The following is a 10,269-nucleotide window of genomic DNA, read 5'->3' on the forward strand; positions in this document are numbered from 1 at the left end:
ATACAATTTGTTTGGACAACATGAATACCTAATCAGATTTCAGAATAAGAGGTTATAACAGGTCAGAGCAATAGACTGCACACAGGTGCATTAGAACGATAATTTCCAGTGCAATAGAACATGGAACAAAAATGGCAGAAAAATAGCAAATAATATAGAAATATCAATCAAACAGTAAAATACTCTTTATTAGGTAATAAAAACAAATCTTGACCGTAAACATGTTAATAAATACAATTTTTAATCTACAACACAACCGAGTTAGTAATTGTATCACAATAAAATAAAAGAACGATATTCAAAGTTGATGACAACACACAGATTGCTTCAAAATGATTTCCTAATCAACACGAAATATATCAAACTGTACGTGGCAATTAAATGTATTGTTCTTGTTTATGTTCAGGAGTACATTAATCACATTTCTATCGAAAAATCTACACAAAAAAAAAAATGAGTAAATTAAGATTAAAAATCTAAACGTTTGAGTTGCAAGAACTAATAAAGTACAGTATAAGTTTCTTTAAAAAGAGTTAAAAATACTCTTATAACTCTCATAAATCATAGAGATTGAGATAATATAGGTCACCATGTCGTTTCTTGTTATGCTAATTTCATGGCGTAATTAAACATTCCGCAGATAACAAGATAATAGAAATAATTTATGTGTGATGTAACGACTTTTTTGTCTTTTAGAAATATAACCTCCGAAAAATGAACAACCAACTTAAAAGATATTATGTATCTTTATTTTTCATTCATAGAATAATCTGACGTTCATAATACATATTTTCAATCTTTTTTGGTTCTCATTTAAATAGTTAAATTTAGTTAGGTTACAGACAAGAAAAACATATAAATTACAATTGTTAAACACACTGTAAAAGACATCTGCTTGATTTTAATACGTTTACATTTTCAAACAAAGGGATTAACAACGAAAACAAAATTATCCTTTTTTAATGATTATGACGAATATTTGCCCTTACAATACAGGTATTAAAGACAACAAACATATTTGCTTAAATGTTGTTTTTAATACAGAACATACATGTTGCTGAAGGAAATACAATGTTTTCTTTTTTTACCAAATGTTTTGATAATTGATTAGAATTGTTCCTTTAAATCAGGTCTATTTTTGATGTCTTTCGTGTTAAAAATATACTTTTAAGTATGCCATATTACGTGTGTATAAATATTTTTATAAACTTTTCGATATATTTTATTCTATTTTTATTATGAAAAAGACATAAATAGAAGCATATGACATGGACGTGTTAATTAAGCAACTATAACACAAAACCTAAAGATGTATAAATGACCACTTAAGATAAATATTTGTGTAAAAGTGTCAATAATGAAATATTATTAATAACACTTTGATCCTTTGAAGCCTTGTTAACCTGATTACATGCTCTGTGAGTTTTAAATTAGATATACAAACATAGTGACCCATATTTTTCTTTTTTTTGTTTAATCATCAATAGCCATGCTTTGTTGAGTGACTGTAAAAGTAGATCTAGAGTAACTACTCCTTGTCGAAACAATCGACAATTACAGATCAAAATTCGAGATGGTCAAACTGTGGTTCAAGTTTTTTGAAATCTATATATTTTTATAGAAGGGTCCAAGTAAATATTTTGGGAAATCAAACGAACCAAATTAATTCTAGTAAAGGTGTTTGGTACCTCCTTAAGGTATAAAAAAAGTTGTAAATATATTAAACATTGGATGAATATCACTCTTGGAGGTGTTTTTGATTTCAGATCTTTATACAGGAATTTAAAAGTGCGATATATATTTGTTTAAATTATGATTTTTGATTGATCTACTATACTGATCCTGATGTTCGCCAGAGACTTTATCATTTATTGTAGGAGTGATTTAGTTTATATTCAATGCAAGGGTTTAAAATATACTTATATGCAAATATCGTAACGTCTGTTTAAATATTTGCACGACTCTATGTCGTATCATTTCACTTTTTTTCTATTTCTATTACAAAGAGGACATAAATAGAAATATATGAATATAATGAAACACATACAAGTATGTAATGAAATATTAGGATCATTGCTAATTTAAGTGTAAATAATCTAATTATATTGATACCACTTTGATCGTTTGACGCCCTTTTTTCTTGGTTGCATGCACTTTGGTGTCAATTTCAACCTACACACATATTGACCCACATTTTATTATTGTAAATGAGGGCTTTTGAAAGGTAGAATGATTAGTACTTTTCGAAGCGAGTTCATCAAACATTTAAAAAAATACAACAATGATAATTAACCCAATTATTCAACTGCTAATTTTTCGTTTAAAAAATTGTAATAAATTTGAAAAAAAATATTATATCATGTGATATAGCATGGTATCTTTATTACCTATTCGAAAATACCTTCTGACAAGGGACTGTGATGTATAAGTAATATTACTTAAAATTTCAATTTCAATTGTATAGTATTAATATTTTATTTCTTCAAAAAAATTGTCTGTTTGAGAAATCAAATTGATGATTAACACTTATTCTGGATTAAAAAGAATAGAGCGATCTTGATCAAAATTGGTGATACAAAGCAGTAAATGAACAGCGCATTTCGTCAACAGAACAACTTTCTAACAAAAAATAGTTAAAAAGCTAATTATTATATGCAGAAATATATTCTTTGTGAAGGAAATCGTTATAAAATTCAAAGTTTTAAAAACAATTCATCCATAAAATCCCCCTCGGTTCATTTGAGTTAACCTCATGTTTTTGTTTTACAAGAGTTGTTGTGGCCTTGATTCACTTTTCATTGTTGTATTCTGTCTTCTTTTAATTGCATTTTTGTAGTTGTTCCTACTCGTAACATCGTCATCCTGAAAGTCAAGTTTTGTATTTACATTTCCCTTTGGTCAGGTTAAATGTTAGAAAATAGTGAGTAAAACATTCATCTTTTCTCAATTATAGATTTATGATGCACAATCACCTTGTACGAATCACTGACGTATAATATTCGCTATTACTGTTGTGTTCTTTGAGACTATTAACTTCCACCGACTGCCGCCGTGTACCTGTTTGTGTCAGAACTACATAATGATGTTACGTTTCATCAGCTTTCCAAACAACTTTAATATTTCAAAAATTAAGGTTGTTTTCTTTTTTACATTTACTGTAATCAATTTCAAAATGATTTAATGATATTAATGAATTAATATTAGTTATGCTTTTTTGTGTTCCTCATCTTCATCATCGGTACAAAATTGAGAATGGAAATGGGGAATGTGTAAAAAAGACAACAATCCTACCAAATAAAAGAAAACAAACGAAGGCCACCAATGGGTCTTCTATACTGCGGGAAAATCCCGCATCCGAACGCGTGCTTCAGCTAGCTCTAAACAAAAATGTGTGGTAGTTCATTGATATTGAACACCATTTTAAACTCCAAAATATACAAATGAACGAAATTTAAAAATCACACAAGACAAACAAAGGTCAGAGGCTCCTGACTTGATACAGGCGAAAAAATGCGTCGGGGTTTAACATGTTTTGTGAGATCTCAACCCTCTCCTATACCTCTAGCATTTAAGTTATATTCCAAAATACTATGAATAAACGGCGTTCAAAAATATATATTACAATCGTGTAATAATACCTCAAAACCAAAAATATAAACGATCCTCGATTTTTTGGTTGTTAATATCTCATGTATAATGTCAAAATAATACTAGTGATGAGATAATGTACCTATTTTAAAGGGAAGGAAATAAATATTATTCAAGTGTTGATTTATATTATCCTGACAGTATGTTTCTAAGAGGAGGATGACAAATATATTTTTCCCCCTTTAAAATATGAATAATTCTATCTTCACGATTTAGACTTTGTATTTAATGAATGCTTATATAATCACATATGAATATGTTAGTCTAGACTTTTCTTCAACTTAGGAGTTGCATTCACTTAACCATAATAATTGATATTTTCAGTCCTACATAAAGTACTTTTTAATCTTCAAGCGTGACATTTGGATTATGGATTATGTAAAAGTACATTATTAATCTCTATTAATTACGTTCACAATTGTACTAGTATACTGTATTTCGTTTTGATTTCCAATCTTTTTTCTTTTCTATTTTGTTTTTCGGTGCTTTTGTTGCTTACCTAATGGCTTTTTTTCATTTTTGAAGACCGTTACAAGACTTTTCCCCGCTTGGTATTAAAAATGAAAGTAACCTCAACTGTGATTATTCCTTAAGTTTCAATTTCAATAATGATAAATCAGCTATAATTACCGATGAACATTATGATGCATTAAGAGATATCTAAAATGAAACACAGATATTTTTTGACATGAATGAAACATGTTTAGAGAATAATGATACTGAAAGTAAGAACAAGGGTGAGCAGGTCTATGTCTTATTGTAGCTATGTCAGAGCTACCCTTATTCTAATATACTGACACCCACAAAAGAGCCAACGCATCACATACGTAGTAGATGCATTTCGTGGCGGTCAGTTTGCATTAATGAATACAGACGGAGTGTCCACAGAGTGCCATCAACCTTGGATAAGAAAGCTGCCAATCCTATAGACAGCGAAATTGCCACGTGCGGGATTCGAACTCACATTCTCAGAAATGATAGGCTAGTGATACAGTTGTTCGACCACAGTAGAGAATGAGGCTACTATTATGAGACCTAATTCTGAGTAGGCACGTATCTAGTTGGCTAAAATCTATAACAGAGGAGACGTGCTTCTAGTAAAATGACATATGTGAAAAGAGAAGGCACGTCTCTGTTATATTTCCATATTTGTGACAGATCAGATATTTCTTAAGTGGCAATGCATCTAAGAATACCAATTGGCAACGGCTCAAAGTATCCTATTCTACAGTTCACGAACTGATTAATATTCAGGCTACTGATGTATGCTGTTGAAATTTATGCCAGTAAAAGGATAAAACCAGATGAACCAAAATGGACACTTATTCTAAATGGATAGAAAATGTTTGTTCATGCATTTAGAAGCTCATTCAAAATCTACGATGAACATTGTGCTCACGAGTTTCTGATCTTTTCAAAAAGCCAGAGGCTGTGAATTCTTTGTGTTACATACACGACAAATATGTTTTTGCTCTAGCAGATAACACTTTTATTCCTGGTGCATGATTGTTTATTATTAATGTTTTTGATTTTTAACTAGTTTGTAGTAATTGCGAGTATTCTCAAATCGTACGTTTGTGTTAATATGACCTATTCATACAATGTGTAATGCATTTTTGTTATTTAATGATTATGTATTTAATGTCATGTTAAGTATCTTTATTTTTCCAGCTTTGATAAGTGTTTTCGTACTATGAACAACACTATTGTTTTTAGGAAAAAGATATTTCCGTACTCAATGACTGTGTTAAAATTTTGGGACCTCGGTCGGTCAAAGCTGCCCCGACCTTTAACCTGGAGATCAACAGATTTTACTGTACTTTTGGAGCTCTCGAGGGCTTGCTCCGAATAAAGGACGAATCTACCAGTACATACATAGACTGTATACCTTACAATTTTATTTTGTTTTATCTTTATACGTTGTTTCATTTGGCTTCATTTTATCAAAGGCTATGGTTGTCTTTCTGATTTTGTCTAACATAACACCCCTTATTTTATTTATTTCGTATTTCCATTGTGTAATAGATCAGATTTATTCGTTCCGTGTATGTTCACTTGTTTTTCTTAAAGTGTTTTTCCTTTTTTGAATTTTCCTAGGGTTTTAGTACTTTTTGTGACTTTACCTTTTTTATGGTGTTTCTCGTTTCTTGTTTTTTTTTTAGATAAAAGATTTGTCCGTTGGTTTTCCTGTTTTATGGTTTTACATTAGTCAGATTTAGGACCCTTTATATGTTGCTGTTCGGTAAAAGCCAAGGCTCTGAATAAAGACCGTAATTTGACCTATCATAGTTTACCTTTCCAAATTGTGACTTGAATTTAGAGTTGTCTTATTCGCTTTTATACCACATCTTCATACATTCAACTAAACAATGTTGTTTTAGATGCAAAACCATTATCTGAAATGTATCACTACAGAACTTAAAATTCGCAGCAAAAGGGGAATACCAATGTCTTTCCCGAAAAAAAAGATTTTAGAAAATCATAAATTCATTTTTCTCTCCTAAGTATGTCATAGAACGACTCGTCCGTTTTCTAAAAAAGTTCATCGGAAGTTACCAATATCTTGTTGATAAATATTCTGTATCAACTTCAAATATAATACACGATGGACTTGAAGTATAGATTATAGGTACTGACGTTGTTTTTCATCTAAATAACTGGTAAAAGTCTTCTTTTAATTCGTCTTCTTGTGATTCGATTCTGCTTATGTGCCGTTTGAGTTCTTTTTGCTTGTTTTCATAGTGATTAAGATTATACCACAATAGTTGACTGTTGTACCCCTTTTTTTTTAATTTCCTCGGAGTTCGTTTTTTTTGTGATTTTACTTTTTAATATTAACATAAAATTGACGATGAAAATCTTCATACTTTATATGGGATCCCTAAATTTCACAAAAATCTTTGAACAACAATACAAACTTACAGCATCAAGATGTTTCAATCATTTTACTGAGTTCGTATCACCATTCTTCCCGAAGAAAAAGAAGATGTTCAAATGAAATATCGTGTACTTCAGCTCATTTAAGTTGAACATAAGTTTTATGTACAACAATGTGATACACATTTGTCGTTTAAAGTCACGACAGACATTGTGTAGAACCACACTATGTTCCACAACAAATTCACTGAAAATGATGCACATTTTGGTAGAATGATAATTTTAAAAGCAGACAGTCGGTTTTCCAATTGGTGCTAGATGTGAAGCACTGCTGACAAACATGGTATTTGTACTCATTAGGAGCAGAATGAAAACAGAAACCTTTCAAAGATTATTTTTTTATTTCTCTTTCAGATGTATAGGTAATGTTCTATCACTAAATAACCCGTATTCCAAAAAGTATGTACATATCATACATCCTGTTCAACTATTCATCGACTGTCGAAGAAGATCGATTAGAAAATTTAAGGATAGCTTACTCCTCTTACCCTTAGCTAGCAAGTCTTTACATTACTTTTTTTTTTTAATTGCATACGGTTTATTTAAATCTGTCGTCATTCATATACAATCAAATTAAATTTTAAAAAATGTCGTGTTTTCAATACTTTATAGGTATGGCCCGGTTTACAATAACGAACTTTGGGACACTTCTGCATGTGTTAATCTTCTCATGATTTAAGTTGTCCCATTAATAAAAGATATTTGAATTAAACGCATAATTAAGGATAATAGTTTGTCATTTTCTCGCTTGTTATCATTCATTCATTCATTCATTAGTATGTTTATTCAATTTCAAAGGGTATGGGAAACTAATTTGTCATTACATTCAAGTGTTATGTTATGAATGTTTAAATGCATATTGTTGTTATCACTTAATACAAACTAAACCATACAATTTTAACTAATTTAAAGTAAAAAAAGTCGAACACTACATATATATGTTTTAATTTAATTATCTAATTCAAGGCAATTTAAAAGATCTCATACCACATAATTATTATATCAGTTCAGTAAGACCTTGTCTAGATCTAGCTATATTCTTGGTCCTATTTTGCTTTGTCATCTTTTCAATATCAATTTAAGGTTTGGATTTTCAAATATTGTGGCCTCCAGCCCCAAATGTGCAGCTAATTGGCACCATTTCAATACCATGCTAGGACTAAATAGAATCAAATAACGTTTTCACCTTATTGGTTTTGATATCAAAATTGATAATGGAAAGGGAGAATGTGTCAATTAGACAACCATCCGATTTAAGAACAGAAAATAGCTAAATGCCACCAATGGGTCTTCAGCACAATGCTAAAATCCTGCACACTGAGGCCAGCTTCAGATGGTCTGGATATCACACCAATCTCAAAAATATATGAATGAACCAGTATAAAAAAGCATACAGGTTCAAGACTTGGGACTGGAGAATGGAAGCGTCGGGGTAAAACATATTTTGTGAGATCTCAACCTTCCTTCTTTACGTATAGCCAATGTGAAATAAAAGAGCACACAGTTATACGCACAATTAAACTCATTTTAAAAGACGTCCGAGTTAGATGTTATATAAATGAAAAGGAGAAAATTTCAAACATAGCAATAATGAATCTTTAACATACATTAACAAATTACTACTAGCATTTACTGTAATGCCAGCTCCAAACTTCTATTAAACTGATCGAAAGATTACGTCTTCATCGTATAAAAAATCAAGCACAATCCCTCGAGTAACGGATTTAGTATCATACCACTATAAAATATTCGAGAAGAACATAACCCGTATAATGCAAATGACTTGTTTTAGAATAAATGTGTTTATTTCCGACGCAAAGACCCTATAAGTGAATCAATATTTATTCCATTAAAATGTTATCTTTTTAAAATGACTTGACAACAGTAGCATACTATATCCCTTTTGAATAATCATTTTTTAAGGCTTGGTAAGCTTTTCAGGCAAATGACAACATGATTGTGTTTTGTATATAATATTGCAATAAAAGATGTGATGTGAAATACTTAAACTTTTAAAATATCTACATATTGATTTACTTTTACGAATAATATACCTATCTCATTGGCTAAAAGGTAAAATAACAAAAATGCAGAACTTTAAGAAAAATTTAAAACTTAAAATCCTTTGTCAAATGGCAAAATCAAAAGCTCAAACTCACCAAACGATGGAAAATAACTGTCAGTTTGTACAGAAATCGCCTTATGTAGAAAATAGCGGTTTTAAACCTGGTTTTATAGCTTGATAAACCTCTCACTTGCTTGACAGTTGCATAGTATTCCTTTGTATTGACAACAATGTGTGCTCAAAACAAACACATATAAAGGGTAAAAGCGTAAAAATGAGGTACAATAAATAACATTGTGTTATGATATTAATTATAATCACTTTTACAACAAACAACTATGTCAACAAATAAAGACAAAATGGTCAAAAGACAAATGCAATCTATAAACAAAAAAGACGAAAAGGATATTACTAAATATTTACAAAGACTATCATGTTTTATTTGTAAAGCTGATGTTGTTTATGTTTTTCTTGACAAATTTGCAATCTGACCGTATTTGACAGGTGTACAATTACACATAAGTGCTTCAATGCAAGCTTTTGTCTTACTTTTTATTTTACCCAGAATAGGAAACATTCATTTAAACCGGAACAACGGCAAAGATTTTAAAGTGGTTCACTGCATTCTAGTATTATCTAAGCATCATAAAAATCAAAATCACAATTAAATTAACTAGAATGTAAATGTCTATCTTTTGAAAAAAAAAATACTTGCGGATGCAGTATCTAACGTCTTCGATAATTAACATTTCCTTTTTGTAAGTTGTTCTTTGAAATATTTGAACTTTACGTTGTTTTATTTGTTTTTTTTTTTATTTCAGGGTATTCAATTGGCTTTTGATCAAACCGTTACTGATTCTGAAAATTAGTTGAGCATGTGCGAGACAATATTCATTTAGACAGCATTAGTTTTCCGATGTTCAAATCGTATAAATAGATAAACAACATACAAATCATGATTATAAAAAAAAAAAAAAAAAGATAAATGCATGACATAAAAGAGAGCAGGACCAAATGTGTGGAACAGGGTAAGAGTGTCTACAACAAAATCTTATAAAGAGAGGAGAAAAATACCAAAGAAATAGTCAAACTCATACAACTATCGACAAAACACAACATAGAAAACTAAATACTGAGGAACATGAAACCCACCCAAAACCGTGGATGACAGGGTATCATAGGAATTTACCTTTTTGAAGAATGCACGTATAGTAAGGGTTTGATATGAAATATTACTGATATGACCATTTTCGCTTATTGTACATTCAATTAAAGCACTAAGGGTTTCCAACTGGAGGTATATATATATAAATGTATATGAAATCATAGATTAGAAATCGTTTACGATAGTATTTGAAAGAACAGTAATAATTGTTTCGAAATGTTACGTATACCCTTTCAATTAGAAATTTTATGGTCCCAAATCCAAGTTTACCTACTCCATCTTATATATGCGAACGTAAACTTCGAATTAAATATGAAAACTCTTCAAATGCACCGCTTTTTCTTCTTTTCAAATACATAACAAGACAAATCCAATTAATCTCTTCAAACATATTTTAGTGCAACAACGTCATGTCAAAACTTTCACTTTGAAGATTATTCTGTTACTTAAAGGA

Source organism: Mytilus galloprovincialis, chromosome 2 (genome assembly GCF_965363235.1).
Source record: "Mytilus galloprovincialis chromosome 2, xbMytGall1.hap1.1, whole genome shotgun sequence".
NCBI classification, from domain to species: domain Eukaryota; kingdom Metazoa; phylum Mollusca; class Bivalvia; order Mytilida; family Mytilidae; genus Mytilus; species Mytilus galloprovincialis.